The following is a 21506-nucleotide window of genomic DNA, read 5'->3' as shown; positions in this document are numbered from 1 at the left end:
ATAACGTGGGACCCATGTGGTAACAACTTCGACTGGTTTTCTTAACACCCATGTTAACTCCAGCTTAGACCTACAAAGGGGGTTCCAATGGTTTTGCTGTAGATTTACTGCTGACAAAATGCAAGTGACTGTGATGGACTGGCGACCTGTCCAGGGTGAACCCCGCCTCTCGACCGTAGACTGCTGGAGATAGGCACCAGCTTCCCCGCGACCCACTATGGAAGAAGCGGTAGAAAATGACTGACTGACAATGCAAGTGATTGTCCGCTGTCCAGGACGAGTGAAAGCTGCAAGTCAATGCTGGGTTTCCAATCATAGTAAACTTTTTAACCAATTTTGATGATAAACTGAACTCAAATGCATTGTTTGATAACTAGGATTTATTTGGAATATATGCAACTGTCTGAACATCTCTGTATGTTTGGACTGAATTAACTTTTTCTAGTAAATTTCCTTGAGATGATATTTGGAGCGAATATTGGAAAAAAACTGAACTGAATAAAAAAAAAATATATATATATTTTTCATATAAAACACGCTGAATGTTGTGGTGAAGACGTGACCAGAAAGCGTAGCTGACACTTTCGCACTGAGCTGTCAGGTCTGGTGAACCTTCTGGCCGCGTCGTGAGCGCGCCCCCGTGCACGAGCAGCCCTGTTTGTTTGTGTTGAGAGATTGGAAATGGCGGAGACCAGGGAGCAGAGCGATAACTCGGCTTAGCAAACGCGTCTGCATCGCCACCGTCACGCAGAAACCCACGAGCGTGATCCACGGACTTCCTCGCTATTCACTGATGCCGACCGGACTCGGGTGGCCCACACTGGAGGCGTGAAAAACGGACATTTAGAGCGACGTGGATTGGGAAGATTTAGGAAGCTGGTTAGCTGCCTCGGCTAACCGAGCTAGCAGCCTGGCTAACTTCACGTCGTGTGTGATTTCCTCCACGCAGGCTTGTTTGTCAACAAAAGCTGACGTTAAACTGACAGCGAGCCAGCTAACATACAACTTCTGGAAAGTTTCCAGGATGACCCACGCGTGTTTATATCATGGTCGCGACGCTTGACCGCAGTATTATCAACATAAAGTAGGAGTGGATAGAAAAAGTGAGACAGCTGAGTCTCCTTGTTGCGACCAAGCAGTAAGTTAAGCTGGTTTGCCGAGTGGTTTTGGTCTCAGCTGCCTTTGGACTGGGAACTAATCAGCTGAAAGGAAGTCCTGACTGGAAGGATCTGCAGATTCAAGCTGAACGGGAGACCGAACAGGTAGGAGAGGCTGCAACCATGAGATAGATCCCAGGATGGCTCATGCTTTCAGCGGCCGCTGCAGAGCAGGCTGCGTGCTGCAGGCCTCGGCTCATTGTTGACCTTTTTCCCCCCATCATAGCTGCACACACCGCCGTCTCCTGCTGAAAGTAGCTCCTGGAGGGGCATTTTTTTTTTTTTTTTTTTTTTGCTTCCGAGCAGGCGGTTATTATGTAACATGGTGGTGGGGAGACGGCCTGAAGGGTGTCGCAGCTCTTTGGGGGTTTCTGTAACCTGAACGCGAAAACAGAGAACACCTTGACCTCTTGACACATGGCATCTGAGGTTTTTTAAAATAAACCACACAAGTAGCTCATGTTCACTGGAAAGGTGCTTATAAACACAGAGCATGCAGCTGAAAATGATTGGAGGACGTGTTTAACTACTAAGAACTGGGATAAATTCACCTTTTTTGGTTTTATTCTGTGCTAATAGTTGAAGTTTGTGGTGGTCTTTGGAGTTGCTTTATTAAAACTCCCTTGTTTGACTATATCTACATGAAAATAGGTTATTGTTTTTGCAAAATCTGAGTTTTATTTTGAAACAATTGCATCTGAAGGAACATTCAGATAATATTAAAAAGTAGGGCTGCACCGATATGAAAATTTGGTACATGATCCAATAATATATTGTTATAGCCGATATTTACCAGTATTAGATATATATATATATATATATATTTCCTAACCTTTTACAACATGAAAAACCTTTCCTACTTGCTTCTTTGAAACACCCCACAGTTCTGCACTGCATCACTGTTGACCCTTTCCACTAGTGCCTACTCAGCATGGTTCTGCTCTACTAGGTTTTCACGATAACTCACACGGTGACTTGGAACCCGCCCCTTCTTTGGTACCTTCTTCCTTTAGGTTCCGAGCGACCCGAGTTTAGCAGAAAACCCGTCGGTCACTGATTCGCTAGGGGATGAAGTCACCAGTTGCATCACTAGAACGGCTTGATGGCAGGTCACAGATACCAGGGAGCAACAAAGCAACGTTGTGAGAAGCTTAAAACGATTACCAGACGATGAAGGACCAGAGTGGTTGATACTTAAGTTGTGTTTTTTCGTTTTGTTCCAGAATGTCGTTCTACATGCGAGGTGTTCTTCCACCTCTCTTAATTTGGACCCTTCAAGCTCTTCTGTTTCTGCATCTGTTATAGGAGAGGCTGTTCTATTTTGCTTTGTGTAAATAGTTTGTATTTTAATAAATAAAAAGTTGTGACTTATGTGCTTGCTTCATGATTTTCTGGTTTATCTTGAGTCGATAGTACAACCCAGGCATTTCTAATTGACATTTTTATGCATTGATTGTTCATTTTGAAGAAAATATGAGCTAAATAAGTTAAATACGTTGATTTTCTCCAATTAGTTTTTACCGACCACCTCATGGTTCATAATTCTGTCAACCAAGTCATAAAAAACCAAAACTGATAGAGATCCTGTTTCTCTTTATTATGTATATCTAACACTTTTTTTGGCACCTATCTCCTCCTGCATACTTTGTGCTATTTCAGCCATTCAACTTTTAAAATGTTCAGCTCATTTAGGACATTACGGTTATGACTTTTGGTATTAATACTTTTTATACTTTTTAAAATATTCAGCTTTTTGTGTCGATTTTTGGCCTATTGAAATGAATGGAAAATCGGAACAATTCCGCAAAATTCAGCTAAAACTTTGTGCTGTTTCACAGCTTACTACTTCTACATACTTTCAGCTAGAAATCCCATTCAACTTTTAAAATGTTCACAAGCCATTAAGCTATCTTCAAATAATTCAGCTTTTTCATATCTGTTACGGTTATTCTACAATCGCGATTCAAATTTTACACAAGATTTTTGAAGTTTTTGATTTTATAATGTAATCCTATGGTGGAATTCGTCAGTTGGTAGAGTGTACACTCTAGGTTTTTGAATAACCTGAGATAGAACGAACAAACCCTCCTCACTTGCTCAATTTTCACTCTACCTATAGAAATTATACATCAAAACGTAGGATGCTCTTTCACGATTCAGAAAATGTCACCCTCATTGATGTGGGACTAACAGTTTTCCAGCAACACGCCCCAAAGCAACGCAAAGTCAACACACCCTGAATGGGAAACCTATAGGAATTTCAGAAAAAATCAGAGCAAAAAAATCATTAAACTCACATGTTTTCGAATTGCCACCTCTCGTAAATCATTCGTAGAGACATGAGCCTTGTGTAGATTATCTTCAGACCTTGCTGGCGCTCACAGTGAAGGAATTATTTTGATACCTTTTATCATTTTGTCATAAAAGGTTTGTTTAGGAGTACCAAATCTGTCCTTCCCAAAATCGCTTGAAATTGAAAATTTTCAAAATTATCCACTTTTCTACACTGTCACATCTCCTATACGGATTTATGTAGACACACGAAAATCTCCTGGATTGTTCAGCGATCCCTACTGATACCTACGGTCCAAAAATTTTTTGGATACCTTTTATCGTTTCCTCGTGAAGTAGGTTTGTTTGACAGTGAAAAATTCACCTTCACTCAGGTTAAAAATGATCAAAATTATCCACTTTTTCACAGGGTCACACCTCCCAAACAGATGTTTGTAGAAAATTGAAAAGCTCCATGATTTTCCAGCAAGGCCTGCTGATTAATATGGTGCATGAATCAAATCGATAGCCCTTATAGTTTCCGAGTAATTAGATGTTGTTTGAGAGCATGTTCAGGCATTTTTGTGTTTTTCTCCATTTTCTCCTTTCTTTTCACCTAGTGTTGTGCCTTTATTATTATATTTTCAACAAAAATGTGTTAACATTCCCATTCCGCTGTCTGTTCTGAGAAAAACGGTCCGAGAATGACGTCGATAGCCCTTACGGTTTCCGAGTTATGGGTGGTAGTTCGGGAGCATGCGCCTCCATGTTAAAAGCCCGGGCCACGGGGAGACGATAGTGAGGTTCTGCATTAGAAAAGCTGCAGGTGTCAAGTTACACTGACGCTCTTTGCTGATTGGCTGATTCACTCCTCACTGTTCTATTTATAGCTCTGTGTATCTCCTACTGTACAGTGCCTTGCGAAAGTATTCGGCCTCCTTGAACTTATCGACCTCTTGTCACATTTCAGGCTTCAAACATAAAGATATAAAATTCAAATGTGTTGTGAAGAATCAACAACAAGTGGGACACAATCGTGAAGTGGAATGAAATTTGTTGGATGTGTCAAACTTGTTTAACAAATAAAAAACTGAAAAGTGGGGCGTGCAATATTATTCAGCTCCTTTACCTTCAGTGCAGCAAACTCACTCCAGAAGTTCAGTGAGGATCTCTGAATGATCCAATGTTGTCCCAAATGACTGATGATGATAAATAAAATCCACCTGTGTGTAATCAAGTCTCCGTATAAATGCACCTGCTCTGTGATAGTCTCAGGGTTCTGTTCAAAGCGCAGAGAGCATCATGAAGACCAAGGAACACAGCAGGCAGGTCCGAGATACTGTTGTGGAGACGTTTAAAGCCGGATTTGGATACAAAAAGATTTCCTAAGCTTTAAACATCCCAAGGAGCACTGTGCAAGCAATCATATTGAAATGGAAGGAGTATCAGACCACTGCAAATCTACCAAGACCCGGCCGTCCCTCTAAACTTTCATCTCGAACAAGGAGAAGACTGATCAGAGATGCAGTCAAATACAGGACCATTCTGGAAGAAAACCTGTTGGAGTCTGCAAGAGACCTGAGACTGGGACGGAGATTTATCTTCCAACAAGACAATGATCCAAAACATAAAGCCAAATCTACAGTGGAATGGTTCACAAATAAACGTATCCAGGTGTTGGAATGGCCAAGTCAAAGTCCAGACCTGAATCCAATCGAGAATCTGTGGAAAGAGCTGAAGACTGCTGCTCACTAACGCTCTCCATCCAACCTCACTGAGCTTGAGCTGTTTTGCAAGGAAGAATGGGCAAGAACTTCAGTCTCTCGATGTTCAAAACTGATAGAGACAAACCCCAAGTGACTTGCAGCTGTAATTGGAGCAAAGGGTGGAGCTACAAAGTATTAACGCTAGGGGGCTGAATAATATTGCATGCCCCACTTTTCAGTTTTTTATTTGTTAAAAAAGTTTGACACGTCCAATAAATTTCATTCCACTTCACGATTGTGTCCCACTTGTTGTTGATTCTTCACAGAAAATTAGAATTTTATATCTTTATGTTTGAAACCTGAAATGTGGCAAGAGGTTGAAAAGTTCAAGGGAGCCGAATACTTTCGCAAGGCACTGTATATGTCTGTATGTGACTCTGCCTTTCTTCTCTCCGTGTCTCCTACTCAGACACACACAAGAGCCCTGACACACACATACACACACACATCCATGAATAACTATCTTTTGAGGAATTTGCAATGACTTCCATTCATTTTCTTCATTTCTATGGCCTAAACCTGACCCGACCCCTAACCCTTTAACCATCTTCATAGGAGGCAACTACATGGTGGCCATTTTGTGCATGTACTGCTGTTTCAACACCTTGACAACGGGGATTAAATTTAAAAGGCACTTTCATAGATTTTTGCATATAGTCCCTGGCTCTGATGCTGCTTTCCCAGCAGATGATGGTAGAAGAGATCAGACTCTCCACAACAGACTTATAGAAGATATGCAGCATCTTGCTGCAAACACCAAAGGACCTAAGCTTCCTCAAGAAGTACAGTCTGCTCTGTCCCTTCTTATAGACAGCTTCACAGTTGCATCTCCACTCTAGTCTGTTGTCCAGGTGAACACCGAGGTATTTATACTCCTCCACCACCTCCACTTCTTCTCCCATGATAGAAATAGTTTTTGACTTATTCCTGTTTCTCTTAAAATCTACAATCATCTCCTTTGTTTTAGTCACGTTCAAAATGAGATGATTGTTTCCACACCATGCCACAAAGCGGTCCACCACCTTCCTGTACTCAGCTTCTTGTCCATCTCTGATCCACCCCACGACTGCAGAATCATCTGAGTATTTCTGCAGATGACAGGAGTCTGTCTTGTACTGGAAGTCTGAGGTGTACAGAGTGAAAAGGAATGGTGAGAGTACAGTACCCTGTGGTGCTCCTGTGCTGCTGACTACCTGGTTAAACTCACAACCCTTCAGTCTCACAAACTGTGGTCTGTTTGTCAGGTAGTCTTTGATCCAGGAGATTGTTGAGGCCTCCACCTGAGTCTTCTGGAGTTTCTGACAAAGCAAATCAGGTTGGATTGTGTTAAATGCACTGGAGAAATCAAAGAACATGATCCTCACAGTGCTACTGGCTTTGTCCAGATGACAGTGGGTTTGTTGAAGCAGGTGTATGATGGCATCTTCAACTCCAACTCCACAGCGATAAGCAAACTGAAGGGGGTCCTGATGGTTTGCTGTTTGCTTACTCAGGTGGGCCAAAAGGAGTCTCTCTTGGACCTTCATGATATGAGATGTCAGGGCAACAGGTCTATAGTCATTGAGGACTGATGGGTGAGTTTTCTTTGGTACCGGAACAAGACAGGAGGTCTTCCACAACACCGGAACCTTCTTCTGGGCCAGGCTAAGGTTGAAGAGGTGCTGCAGAATCCCACAGAGCTGCTCTGCAAAACCCTCCATCAGAACCTTTTTCCAAACTCCATCAGAACCAGGAAGAAAACTATCAGAACCACATCCAAAATCCATAAGAACCTTGGAACAAATCTCCATTAGAATCAGACCAAAACTCCATCAGAACCAGATACAAATCTCCATCAGAACCTGGTTACAATCTTCATCAGAACCATGTACAAACCACCCGAACTAGCTCCAAAGTCTATCATAACTCCGTGAAAACTATCAGAACCAGGAAGAAAACTCTACCAGAACCAGGTCCAAATCTCCTTCAGAACCAAGAGGAACTTTCTATCAGAACCAAGTCCAAACTCCATCAGAACCAAGAGGAACACCCCATCAGAACCACATAGGAACACTCCATCAGAACCAGGTCCAAATTTATCAGAACCAGTAAGAAAGCACTACTCTGTGACTTATGATGGTGAAACCATCTTTATATGTTCCGGGGGAGCAACAAAACAGCAGCCACTTGATGTCAGGTGTTTAAACAGCTTCTACTGCTGTTCAAATACCTGAACAAGGATGAATCATTTTAAAGGGCAATTTCATAGACTTTTACATATTATCTGTACTAAGCATTATAGATGGACTGAGTTAATATTAACCAACATGCTAGTCTTACTATATTAACATTTAGCTAGCCTTAGCATTTTACCTAATTTTAGCTTTTACACCGCTTTTTCCATACTAGAAGGAGTAAATCAATGTCAGCCTTCAATGTAGTGATAGCCGATATGTTAATGTTAGCATTTTAGCTTCTCTCTTTCTATTCTTTTTGCTTCTTCCCCCCCTCCCCCCCTTTTTCCTTTTTCTCTTTTTATCCTTTCTGTTTCTTTCTTTTCTCTCTTTTCTGCTTTTCCCCTCTTTCTGGCTTGTTCTCTTTATTGTGTTCTTTAACGAAGTGTTGATCATTTTTACTATGTCATATTTTTTCTGCGCCTTCTGCTTCGTTCATTCAGCATTTATATTTTCTGCTTCTTTTTCACCTCTCTGCCTCTCTCTGTTTCATGTGTTCTTCAGCTAATTGTTGGTCATTTTTGCTAATTTTAACTTTTTCAAATGTCTTTGGCATGTTCTGCTTCCTTCATTCAGCATTCACATTTTCTGCTTCTTTTTAATCCTCTTTTTCTTGTTTCTGCCTCCTTCTATTTCATGTGTTCTTCAGTTAATTATCGCTTATTACTTTTCCAAAAGTTTTCAGCATCTTCTGCTTCATTCATTCTGCAGAATGCTTTCTCACGTGCTGTTTCACAGAAACAGCTATTTTTCTAGTTACCATAGCAACAGGACACAGCTGCCGGTGAACTTCAGTAACCTCTGACAGAGAGTTGCTCTGAGGCTGAGCTCAGGCCAGAAGCTTCCATGAGTGATCACAATAAGTCAGTCATAGCTGACAACCACACTAGACTTTCAAAATAAGACCTACACATACTCTACAAAATAAAAGCCTTTCTTTCACACTGAACATCAACCTTCCATATTTACAAACATTTTTTAAAAGCTGATAATAGCATGAACAATGATTTTAGACAAGCAAGCAGGTCCTATATGACTAATGGAAATAACACAGACTTGAAAGGACAACCCTGCTAGATTTTCAAAATAAGACAAAACATGCTCTACAAAATAAAAGCCTTTACATTTTAAACTACAGAAAATTGCAGCACTGGGCTTTACACTAATGTTGGAGCTCACCCAGTGTTGGAAATAGGACCATGGCCTTTTAAAATAAAGCTTACTGAAACATTCAAAATTAAAGCCTCAGTCTTCCAGAGTTACTAGTAATTTTTTAAGCTGATAATGGCATACATAATGATTTTAGAATAGCAAACAAGTTCTTTATATCTAGTGGAAGTATGCCAGACCTGAAAGGACAACCATGCTGGACTTTCAAAACAACACCTAGACATACCCTACAAAATAAACACCTTCATATTTCACACAGCAATAATTGCAGCATTGGTCTTAACACTACTGCTGGGACTCTGTGATGGATATGGATCTACTTTATCCTTTCAAAATAAACTCACTGATATTTACAAAATAAAAGCCTCAACATTCCTTAGTTGGGGCCTGCCATAGCAATGAAGGGAGAACAGTGAGTGGCCTGACTCCCATGCCATTGCCTTGTGGCACCTATTACTACACATCTCTAAACTGGACTCTTTATTTATTGGCAACTGCCAAAGCAATGCAAGGACGCATGATTACTGGTGAAACAAGAACATGTCTAGATAGACATCTTAACCTTCTACCCTCAATCATGATGCACATGATGTTGCTTTGGTTCTGTACCTCAGCCCCACAACCGTTGGCTCTGGTTCAAGAAGCACGCACCAAGACATTTTCTAGTTTATTATTATTATTATTGTGTGAATGCTGAAGAGTGAATAATTTTAAACGGCAATTTCATAGAGTTTTGAATATAGGCTGTAGTCAGCAATAGCATTTTAGCTAATTTTAGCTTATATATTGCTTTTTGCATGGTAGATGGGTTAAATTAATATCAGCCTTCATGCTAGTGATAGCCAATATGCTAATGTTATCATTTTAGCTTCTCTTTCTCCTCTCTTCTCTCTTGACCGAAGAACACTTTTGTCTTTTTTAGGCAATTTCTTTTCTGCTATTTTTATGTATTTTAGCACTGACTTCAACTTCTTAGGCTATATTATTGCTTCAGTCTATGCTATTTCAGCTCATCTAAGGGCAGCTCTTTCCTGCTTTTTTAAAGTTTTTGTCAGTTCTTGCATTTCAACAACTGTTTCAACAAGTAGTTTTGAGGTAGCTTTACATTGTTAAGCTGTTTTATAGCTAATAGTCTTCCTGCCTAAACAGATCAGATGACAGTTTTTCTTTGCTTATGTTTCTGCAATTTCTACCAATTTATCAGATTTCAGCAGATTTTCTGCTGTCAATTTCAGCTTGCTTCTGCCAGCTTTCAGCTAAAAAATTCAGCTTACAGCATTCACACTGCATTTTCGCAGGAAATGCAATTTTTTCTAGCTCTTAGTTTGTTTTCTTTTAGCATTCAATTTGTCATAAAGTGTAATGTGTACAAAACAAAAGTGGAGACATGTTTCAAAGACGCTAAGGTTTATTGTCAAAATTCATAATGAGGTACAATTAAACATGTTTGGGTTCAAGGCTGAGAAGGCAACAAGAATATATATCTGCAGCAGCACAACACACCTGCTCACAGTTGTTATGATGATTCCAAATAGAGGTCCAAAGTCCTGGAGTCGGCTTCCGCAGTGCAATGCCCTCTCTGTTCCTCAAGGGCACACATTCACTGAAAGGTGTATCTTGTCGCTCTAGAGCTGGAGGCAGTTTGTTGCACATTATCCTAAACTTTTTTCAGACATCCTGAAGTTCTGCAACTGCTGTGCGTTGGTGAAAATGGGAGCAGTAACATCCCAAAACTGGGAAGCTTGGTTAAACACCCAGACTGACCATCTGCAACAAGTACATTTGCAACAGGAGGGCCATCTGAAACACACACAGAATACATATTACAATAGCTAATATCTTCAACCATTAAAGGCTTATTGTGTGTATGACCTCTATATCAATCTAGCCTTAGCGTTGGCTTACCCTCACACGTCGTCTAGCTGGTACCCATCAGTCTGATACCGTTCTATGGTCAATATTTTCGTCTTGCCGCCTGCAGCCTTTTCTGGCTCTTTTCTTTTACTTTGAGTGAACTGAGCAGCAGGTTTACCATTGCTTGCATGTCTTCCACTGTTGTGTTGCATATAAATCATGTCAGGGTACTTTTCAGACTTGCGATGACAACCCGAACCGCATTGACTCGAGTAGAGCTGAATAGGTACTAATGGAAAAGGGACATGTGACTGCGGGCTGTTGTTGGTGTTTAACGATATTTAGCCAACTACATACCCATTTAATAAATCAAATCTTAATCAAAAGTTCATATTCAGTAACTCATTTCACTAAGTGAAACACATTATGTAGATTAATTACACACAGACTGATGTTTTGAAGTCTTTATTTCTGTTAATTATAATTTTCAGCCTACAGCAAATGAAAAACGTGACATTTAAGATCAGAATATTACATCTGACCAATAAAAACTTCTTTAACACAAACATATGGGCATAATTAAAGTATGTTAAAAGGCTATGTTCAAAAGATACTTTTAATCTGACAAACGAGCCTCAATCAGATCACAGATTCCTATCTAGTGAATATGACTGTATTTGGTTGGTTTTACAAAAATCAACATGTTTTTGCAGGAACTCGAGCAATTTTATAGCAGTATAGCTTGCCTATCTTAAGAGAATGAGAAAAATGGATAGCAAGTTACATTTTAAGTAGGTTTAGGTATCTGAAATTCTCAAAACTACAACCTGCAATAGTGAATAAAAAGCAGTTTTTGGGGTGACGGAGCAGCCAGTAGTGGAATCAACAATTAAATAATTGGCGCAAACAAACAACAGACACAGACTCTCTGATTGTAACATAACCGGTTTCAATCTAAACTGTTGGAGAGGTTGTCGAGTAGAAACTCAACAGTCAACTAACCGGTAATCAAAATTTTCCACTGTCCTCTTGATTAGTGCATTAAAATTCAAGACTGCCGCTTAGTTTTTGTTCTGTAAATACATCAATAAAACCGCATGTTTCTGGTGCACTTTCTTCTGACCTCGCTGTGTTCAGATATGTAGCGTATGGCATCGTTGGGGGCATTTTGGAAATGTTTAATCCAAGACCAGTAGTTTAAACTGTGTTTGAGTGGTGGTCACTAAAGTTTATCAGCTGAATGATTTTCTGTCTTAAGAAATCAGTCCCAACTTTAATTTCAGGAGCTGCCACTTGCATGTTTAGCTCTGTGAAGGTGGTGATGGTTAACTAGACTTTAAATGCCTTTATTCCTAAAAATTCATTTTCAAGATCGTGATCTGGAGATATTTTTGCTTGTTTCACTCTGTTAACACTGAGGCTAAATGTTGCCATCGTAAAAGTTATTGTTTCAGCAGAAAGGAAGCATTTCCTGAAACCCAAACATGTATTTTTAATCCTTACACCAACAATTAAAAAATATTGGTGGTGGTGGAGACATCGTAATGAACTGTTTGGGTTAATTCAAACAAACATTTTCATTGCAATATTTACCAATAATGTCATATTTGCATGTTGTCCATTTGATTTTACAGTCTTACCTTGTTGTTTTCACCTAAAAAGGGACCCATCATGTGTCGAAAGTAAAGCAGGCAAATATTTTAATTTAACATATTAATACATTTTTAAATGTTTTACTTTGACCAAACAATTAATGTTTTTGTAAATTTAGGAGCTTAAAAATCTACCTTTCGCTCATTTAAAATATGTTTTGTAAAATAGTACAACTAACAAGTTTTACACGTCAAAGTTAAAAACAAACAAACTGAAGGAATATCAGTAAAGCCACATGTTGCTCCTGCCAGCAGTGTTTTTATGTACAGCATGCTGGCTTCCTCTCTATATTTACTCTTTGATTATCATTATTATTTACATACTTAATTTAATCTTTTAGACATTAGCCACATGAAAGAGGTGAATAAGGTGCCAGTTTAATGCACAATTTCCACTTCTCTTCAAAGCATAAACATTTGAGTAATTTGCCATCAAAGTAATGAGATGCTCGTATCTGTGGCCCAAACGCTGTCCCGTCCTGGGTGGTTAGCATCGCAGCTGGGCCTCACTAAGCTGAGATGAAGCCCAGATAAGGGGCAGGTTATGGAGTTCGCTTATTTGGTTCAAGGTTGAACTGTGAGCTGCCGAGCGCAAGCTGTTTGCAAACAACTGAACAAAGTCGTAAAAGGATCATCTGAGGGGGGGTGGGAGGTGCTTCTCTGGCATCCAGCATGCAGGAAAATCAAATAGTGTGCATGTTATTGGGAATTAAGCAGTTTACTATTAACTTCACATGTTTAAAAATGGTGTCTAGATGAAGGAAAATATCAGTTCTTTAATAAATCTGGAATATTTCTGTATTTACAGATATCTCTACATTTCTGGGCAGGTTGAACTTAATATCAGAGGAACATATTTATTATTTATTAAATGTAGATGCAAGGTGTGAAGCACACTGGAGACAACCAATTGGTAGTGGGAGCCTTCCTCCTCCTCCTCTTCCTCCTGTCTGAGCTCTGCGTCTGTGTGGAGACTGAGCAGCCATTTTAGCACGCTGCAGCCACTAGCGCTGCTTTCTTCTCCAGGAGCTGCTTTAGGTGATTGTGTGTTTTAAATCTCCAGGCTGTCAGCAGACGCTCTTCACTTTCATTTAGATTCTCAGAATAAGAAGACCCGGCATGCTAGGTGGCAACTTCATTGTGCACACGTTTTGAGTCATCTTTCATTTCTTTTTATAATTTATAGTAATAAATGAGTAATTCCCTCCTTTTCACTCATTTTAGTCCCATCTGTATGTCCACAAGCATTTATAAAGGAAGTTTATTCCTTTAACCCTTTGTTGTCTCAGCACATTTATGAATCTGTGCAATCCAGACCCACATTAATCTATAAATGTAATGTAAAAAGAGCAAACTGTGACAGAGTAACATCATTTATTCTTTTTTTATTCTTGGATAAAGCTGAAAAACAATGAAAATAAACAGATTTTTTGCAACAATTTCATCAATGTTGTTGGGACCCACAGCCATGGATTAAAACATCAAGATGCGGTACAGACTTTTCCGGAACCTTCAAAATAAATTGTATTTAACCTACTTCCAGCATATTTGGAAAAGGGGGGTAACAGCGGACTTTCCAATGATGCCACTGGCCGTATAAAACCCCCACCTTTCCAATGGTCCGATCTCTTCCATCCGGACTCCGCTGCGAGGCTGGCAGGAAAGAAAGCGCGCTAATGTCTCTTTGCTGGCAAACAGACAAAACTCTTCAACTGGATCCGAGAGTGTCATACGATCATCGATCATATGCATTAAGTTAAGTACGAATGAATCACTGTTCGTGTATCCGGTATTCATTCATGAATGGGATAATTAAGGTACAAGCGTGGCTTGACTTCTCTCTGAGATTTACAGAAATTAACTGTTTCTAGAGAGTTCCCAGCACAATGCCGAGTTGGGCAGTTTCCCAAAGCAAGGACAATGGAACACATCACCGTGGTTACGGCAGTTAACGTGCAGTGTGGTCAGCGTACAGAGCAAGCCGCCCTGCCACAGCTCCGGAGGTTAGCTGAAGCTAACCCTCGTTCAAGTGGACGTTTCTTCAAACTTCATCGTCGCCCGGACAACTCCTCCTCAGTACGGTTCAAACGAGGTTAGGGGTTTGGGCAGAGAGATTGAAGTATTTAGAATGAAATAATCTAAACGTTTTTCATTTTATGAAGTTTGGTTTTGTTTGTGTGAAATTTAGCTATCTTGAAGCTAGCAGGCTATCTGCAGCACACTTGCTCAGTTTTGTGTTCTGTGTTTGTGTGTTTTGAAAGTTAAGAAAAACTTTATTTAAAGGGTGATTTTAAACACAGAAGATTGATCATAACGCACCGTCCGCGCTTATGCATTTTAACATTTTATTAAGCCTGGTATTTTAAAGGTGTGTGTTTGATTCTGGTGCTAAGCTATCAGCTTCTTTTGTTAGCTTTAACTGCTAACAGCTAAGAACACGTGCTTGCTACTAAATATCATCTACCCAGAAAGGTTGTTAGTTTTCAATCCAGTAAATAATAGTCCCTAAACATTATTTTACTAAACTTAATAACCAAGTAAACACCATTAAGCCCCATTTCTCCAGAAAGATTTGGGTCTTTTTCAAAATACTTCCTTAAATATTTTACCATCCCCTTAATAATATTTCTTTAAATATTATGTTAATAAATAAAGGCAGCTAATGAGACACCGTTGAGAATTAGTCATCCAGAAGGTTGGTTTTATTCAGCAAATCATTCTTTAAAACATTATTTTATTAAAATGATATTTTATCTGATCTTACATTGTGAATGGTTGTCTAAACGTTTACTGATTATTGCCTAAGTTGGTTCCAAGACTAACTTAACTTCACTTCCAGATTCTTCAAGATAATCCTTGGTTCTCAAACATAAACATTGCATGGTAATGTTGCATCACTCTTTTGGTCATCGTTTTCAATCATCTTTAATCAACTTGTTTATATTGTACATAGTCCATTAGTCTTCATTATTCTTTAATTCTGCTTGGTAGTTTAGTTGGATTGTTTTAACATAGTAAAGAGTTTGTTGATTGAAATATGTTTGACTTTGAGTTGACTTATTTTTTAAAATAAATTATTGTATTTTAAGAAATTGTGTGAATTCATTCCATCTATGTGCAGAGTTTATGCTGTTCAATAATGTCAGAGCTCGTCTCACCCCTTTCTATTTTGTACTAATACCATCGCCTTACTGGGCTGGTATTCACAGGACAACCCTTAACAGACCGAAATATTATTTGATAAATTATTAAAGTATTAAAGTAATTATAAAGTATTAATATTAAATAATATATTCAGATTCATAGTCGCAACAATGTTCATTTGTTCTTCCTCCAGCAACATATTGAAAAATATCTGAAAGAGTTTTAGTATCAAAAAAACGTCTTAACAGACAATATTTCTGTCCAGTTTGCCATCGGACTATATCCCCAATAAACATAAAATAAAGAACTGCTTGGGACCATGAATTTAAGATTCTCTCTGTCAGAATTAGTTTGGTGGACGCTTGTTTATTGCAGCATAACAATGTGTTGAAGGTAAAAAGGTGAAGTGTCCTGCAGGTCGAGTCACACTTAAACACAATTAATCCGTTTCCTTAATTAGTTTAGGTACGTTATTTGTTATAATTGAAACTGTGTAGACGTTTTGCTGTTTTGCTGTGAACCGAAGCTGATTGTTATGTTTAAAAGAAAATGTTGATCTAGAGTCAAATTTTTATTGTTTATGTTTTGTCTTGCATCCACACTATTACAAAACAATTCAACATATTTATTAAGTTTTTCACAAATTTGTGATTTTTAAATCTGCTAAAATTTCAGTAATTTTTTGCTTCATCTCGTTTGAAATAATTCTGTTTTTTTATTTCCTGACATGCTTTCAGTGTTATCATTGATAATTTAGCAGGGCTTCTGCACCCTTCATCCAGACTCTGGGATCTTGATATCTATTTTCTACCGCACGTTTTCCTTCCACTCAACTTTCTCTGAATATGCCTGATACAGCATTCCGTTGACAACCAGCTTCTTCAGCAATTACCTTTTGTGGCATTACCTCCTTGTGGAGGGTGTCAGTGACTGCAGCAATCATCCTCAGTCTTCCTCATCATTGTGGTTGACATAATATGGCCATTACATAACATTTATTCATTTAGAATTCTTCTTTTAAATCGATGTTATGTAATGAATTTGAGGTTTTCAGTATTTGTAAGACCATAATCAAGCTTGAAATCTTTTACTCTGTGTGATGAATCTAAATAATATATTCGTTTTACTTTCTGAAACGGGTGACAAGAAATATTGAACTTTTTCATAATGAGATAAACCTGTATATGCATCATTTATCACCCCTAAAAAGTGCCAAAGAGAACAAGCTGTCTGCTGATGTTTTTACAGACATTAAAGGTGTATGTTTTTATTTTTGCTGCATTCAAAGTCTAGAAATATAACCGTGTATTTCCTGCAAGTGAATAACTTCTGATATGATGTTTTGCTTCCTTTGATCTGTTTCTGACGTTATTGGCTGACCTTAAACTTTGTCCCTATTGGGGTTGCCGTACACAAGCTTCCCGTATACAGAACATAAACAGCAGCTTGGCCTTTGCTCTTCATATTCTTGTGCTAAACATTGCAATTTAGTACTTTATCCTGTTTCATTTAAAACACATTCATCCTAGTTGTTTCACAGGAAGTGGGTAGTAGCTGCTTAGCAGTCATTATTGTCCTCCTACATTTGTGCATAAGCAGCCTGATAAATCAAACAGAAATGTGACACTTCTCAGTGTTTTTCTGTCAGTCTGCTCTCCGTGGTGCACATGGCACCTGAATAAAATGCTTAAAATCCTATTTCCAGCTGACAGTTCTGCATTCATGGCTTAATTGGCCGCGATTTGAAATAAAGATCAAGTGTAGTTGACGTTAAATTGTGAAGCATTCATAAGTAGGATTGTTTTTTTAATACTTTTAGATTGTTTATCTTAATTATTCAAATACCAAATAATACAGCATTAAAATTTAATAACCATGACAGCAAAATGGATTTTATAAGGTTTAAGTTTCATCAACCCACAGCTTGAGCTTTCTGGTTTGTTGACTCTTTTCCTTTCAGTGCCTTCATATCTGCCAGTGTTTCTTTTCCAGTAATAAACCTGGATTATATTCTCTAATTAGCTGCAGGAATGTGCTATGGTTTCTGCAGCGCTGCAACCAACAGGCTTCTGTGTTTCTTCCTTACGTCTCGCTGATGTGTGCCGTGGTTTGTTCCTCGACTGTGAGGCTCGGGGTCTGCATCAGGCGGCGAGGCACGCGTACAAAAATACTCGCTTTACTGTCTGCCGTTCTGAAGACGAGATGGGGGACGATGCCTTCTGAACAGTGGCCTACTTTCTTGGCTTCAAAGAGGAAGAAGAAAACCGTGTGCAGCTGAGTGTGAAAATTACAAGATTTTGGTGGAAATGGAGAGGAGAATAAAGTTAGGCACAGAATGAGGAGCAGATCACGAATGCAGGAAACGATTAGTAGTTCAACAGTAGGAGAGGGTTTTGTTGTACAATAAAACTTATAATCTGATGATTTATTTATTTTTTTGCATGTTTCAGATGATGATCTTTCCCTAGAATGTCAACATGCATGACCTAAGTTTGCCTTCTCTCTCTTCCACACAGACTCTATATGTTACCAGCTGTTATACTGTCCGCCTTTTACTGTTGTTTTTATGTCACTCCAGGTAAAAATGTGGAAAAAAGACTAAATCTAAAAATCTTTTATTGTGGTCACATAATTTAACATAAAATCCAACCTTTACTTTGTATTAGTGAAATAAATTAATAAACATTAATTACATAAAGTAACTATTTTTTCTCATTACATACATGTGTATTTAAGCTGTCAAATCACAGCCCTTATTCAGCTTTTTCAGTATTTTCCAGATCTAAGAAAATTTTTTTAGTCGACTGTCAAATGTTGTCCCTCCTCTTTCGTGTCCTTATTTTTTCCCTCCCTGTCTTCCTTCTGTCCTTACATCCTTGTGTCCTACCTCCATTCCTTCATTGCTTCCTTCCTCCCTTGTGTGCTGTCTTCTTCCTATTTTCTGTTGTTTCCTTCCTTCCCCCCTCAGTCATCACCTTCCATCTACACCACTTTTCGTTGTCCGATGAGCTAACTCCTCCCTCCTACTTCCCCATGTCTAAATGGATTGCTCAATCCAGCTCTCCATCCAACGGGTCCGGACTTCCCTAAACCTGAAAGGTCTTACTAAGCAGGTTTAATGAAAGTTCTGTTTAAGCTGGTGTCGGGAAATGACTCGCCTAGCCTCTGACAGCCTTCATCCAAAAGTCTTGCCGTTCTTCAACTGGAGGTCTGGACGACCAAGTAGCCTATCGCAGTCATCCACACCTTCAACAGTCACTTTTGTTCATGGCTCCTCATTCCCTAATTTTACAACTGGCTCTTGGTATATGGGCTAGGTTAATTTTAGTAGCTCAGCACGAGCTCCAAGGGCGCTGTTTTAACAAACTTGGTTAAGGTAACCAATAAAACCTCCTAAAATATCTTAGAACCAGGCTACAAGACTTTTTACCACCAATGAAAAACCAAAAATAAGGTGACTCAAATAGTTGAATGTCCACGATTTAACTAGAATTTTATAAGCTTTCTTTAATTAGTAACGCTTTTGCAGGGGTCAGTAACAGCTTAAATTCGGCAACACAAAATAATTTCAGTAATAGAAATGAATCAATCAACTCAACCTGTCTTTCCCTGATGCTGAAACTAGTGAGTTTGGAGAGGCTTTGAAGATGGAGGCTCATCCATGCACCGGATGGAGGAGATTCTTCTGGTAACAACGAGGTTTCTTGAAGGGAATACAACTTAATCTTCAGTTTTCTTCCTTTAAGTGGCAGGCACTGATGCTCCAGACTTTGATGGTTAAACAGGATCTTTGTTGTCATTTGTCTCTGAAGACAGTAGTTTCCAGAGGCTGAAGAGTTGAAGGAAACCCGGAGACATAAATGAGGTTGATTCAGGACTTGCAGAAGCCTGAAACTTAGAGCAATCAGCTGTTCACCGATCAAGTTAACTTCTGTTGTCTGGATAAAAAGGCTTTAGATGAAATCCAATTCTTAATTTTGAGGCACAGTCCTTTCTGGGCTCACGGGTTGATCCTCTTCTTTAATGCAGTCGATCAGTGAGGCTGTGTTTTTGTTCCTTTTCCATCCAAGCTTATTTTCTCCGTCCAAACTTGTTCACTGGTCTTCTGCGAGGAAACAACCCTGTTTCTGCTCCCAGCATTGTTTCTATAGTGCTTGATGCCTTCACCGGTCAGGCCCTTATTAGGCTTCTTAGTTATTGCGCAACCTATTCAGCTCAGCTTCTTGATTATTGCTCAATACTTTAGTCATGGTCATCGTGACCTACTGATTCTGTTTCTCAGCCTTGGAGATGCCAATAATAGCCACGCTGGTCTGTAGTCGCATCTTCCCTTCCTCCCAGCATGCAGCTGGCTCTTGTCCCTCCTTGTCATCCTCCAATTTTTCCCTAATCTGCTCAGTTTTAAACTTTACACAGTATTACACATTTCATTCTTCAGCTTTCAGCATTCACTTTAAAACACCGTTGCAAAACCATCACTTCATTCTTTTTATTCATGCTTTACAAATAATTGTTATATTTCTTTCATATATAGCTGATTGAGAATGTCAAACCTTAATGATTTTCCTTTAATTCTCAGTTCTTAACCACATTTCAATCATACATCTTTTAACTTGTTAATCAAAGACTACTAATTTTATTCAATACATGTGAAAGAATATAAAATTATCAAACATCATTTCTTTGGATATACTTGTTTATATTTTTGCAAAAGATAAGACAGATAATATGTGGCCCCACACAGGCCTCTCCAGTCTCTCAGCTCCAGAATATGAGAACATGCTTGTTTCACTCCTCACTGCTTCAACTGTGTTTTAATAATTATTGTATGGATTACATATAAGGATATAAGGATATTTATTGTAACTTTTATGGAGTTAACTGTGAGCAGTTATTAAATGTTGCATGGATTACATGGAAAGATCTCACCTTATTTTGACAACACTTCTTGAGATCAGACTGTATCCATGCCTAAAGTCCAAAAAGTCAGAGAAAATCAAGGTCTGTATTATAAACACACAAGGAGAGGACCTCATCTTCCAAGTAGTCTGAGTAATGTGGTGATCGGGCACTGGTGTCGGGGACCAGACGTCGAGAACCTCAAACTCGTCGATGAAGTCGGGATGCATCAAAAGGGGAGATGACACAGGCTCCTTCTGGAGGACAGGTGGTGAGGGAGACCCATCAGCGACGGATTCCCTTTGCCTATCATTTGAGGCGGTGTCAACAGGGCTATGGATAGGCGAGAGTAGTGGGGGTAAGGGTGAAGGGGGGATAAGGGTTGAGGAGGGATCATCGACATTACCTCGCTGTGGAGGACCCGTCTCCTCACGCATGGAGTCACCTTTTGGAGAATTCTGGGAGACTAGCTCCTCCAGCAAGACTGGCTGGTGTTGCTCTTCATCATCACCTGCAGAAGTTTGACAGGTGACGCTCTTGGTGGTGACAGAGGTTTGAGTGCTGCTCTCTGCAGTAGTGGTTGACACCTGGCATCCCTGGACCTCGGTGCCCCAAGGTGGCGAATCAGGGGAGACATGGGCGCCAATAGCAACAACCCTCCCATCGAGTAGATGGAGGGTGGGCAACCAGAATCCATCTTTAGGATCTCTACAGATGTAACTGATGATGGGGAGATACATTCAGTTACTAAATATTGCATGGATTACATGGAAAGATCTCACCTTATTTTGACAACTTCTGTCCTTTGCTTTCCTGCCTTGTGTCCTGCTTTGCTTCCTTTTCTCCCTTCCTGCTTCCTTCCCTTGCATGCTTTCTTTCTTCGTTCCTCCTTTGTGTACTTCCACCCTTCCCTCCCTCATCACCTTTCTTGTTTTTTGTCTTCTTTTTTTCATCCTTTATTGCATCCTTCTTTATTTTGCCCTTTGTGTCTTGCTTCCTTTCCTACCATCCTCCCCTCTGTTCTTTATTCTTGTGTCCTTTCTCTCTTTCCTTTGTTGTTTCCTCTCTTCCTTTGTTTTTTCTTTTCTTTCTTCCTTGTGTCCTTCCCTGTTTTCCTCCCTCTTCATTTCTTCATTCCTTCTTTTTGTCATTCAATCCTTCCCCTCTTGTGTTCTTCCTTTGTTTCTTGTTTTCTTCCTTCCTTCATCCCTTATCCATATTCATTTGTTTCCTTCCGTGTGTCCTTACCTCTATCTCCTTCCATCCTTCAAAGTGTCCTTGTGTCCTACCTTCCTTCCATAAAATGATTGTAAAGGACTCAGACCTCTAGAAAAGTCTGGGATTTTTACATAAAAGATGTGTTAGAACCTTAAAAATGTT

At 39.4% G+C, this 21506-nt stretch overlaps 1 protein-coding gene across 4 annotated transcripts in view; it reads left to right on the top strand.

The window, feature by feature from the left end:
* The first annotated feature begins 633 nt into the window (after positions 1-633).
* ncoa1 (nuclear receptor coactivator 1) overlaps positions 634-21506 on the top strand; it is a 62646-nt gene continuing 41773 nt past the window's right edge. The window contains exon 1 of one of the 4 annotated variants that reach the window (XM_047388884.1): positions 634-1262. The gene's annotated coding sequence lies outside the window, so the exon portion shown is untranslated. The remainder of the gene's footprint in view (positions 1263-21506) is intronic. The other 3 variants (XM_047388883.1, XM_047388882.1, XM_047388879.1) reach the window with 3 other exon arrangements.

This window comes from Girardinichthys multiradiatus, chromosome 15 (assembly GCF_021462225.1).
Source record: "Girardinichthys multiradiatus isolate DD_20200921_A chromosome 15, DD_fGirMul_XY1, whole genome shotgun sequence".
NCBI lineage: Eukaryota > Metazoa > Chordata > Actinopteri > Cyprinodontiformes > Goodeidae > Girardinichthys > Girardinichthys multiradiatus.
Note: the sequence above shows the minus strand (reverse complement) of the source record. Positions and strands in the feature narration are given on the sequence as shown.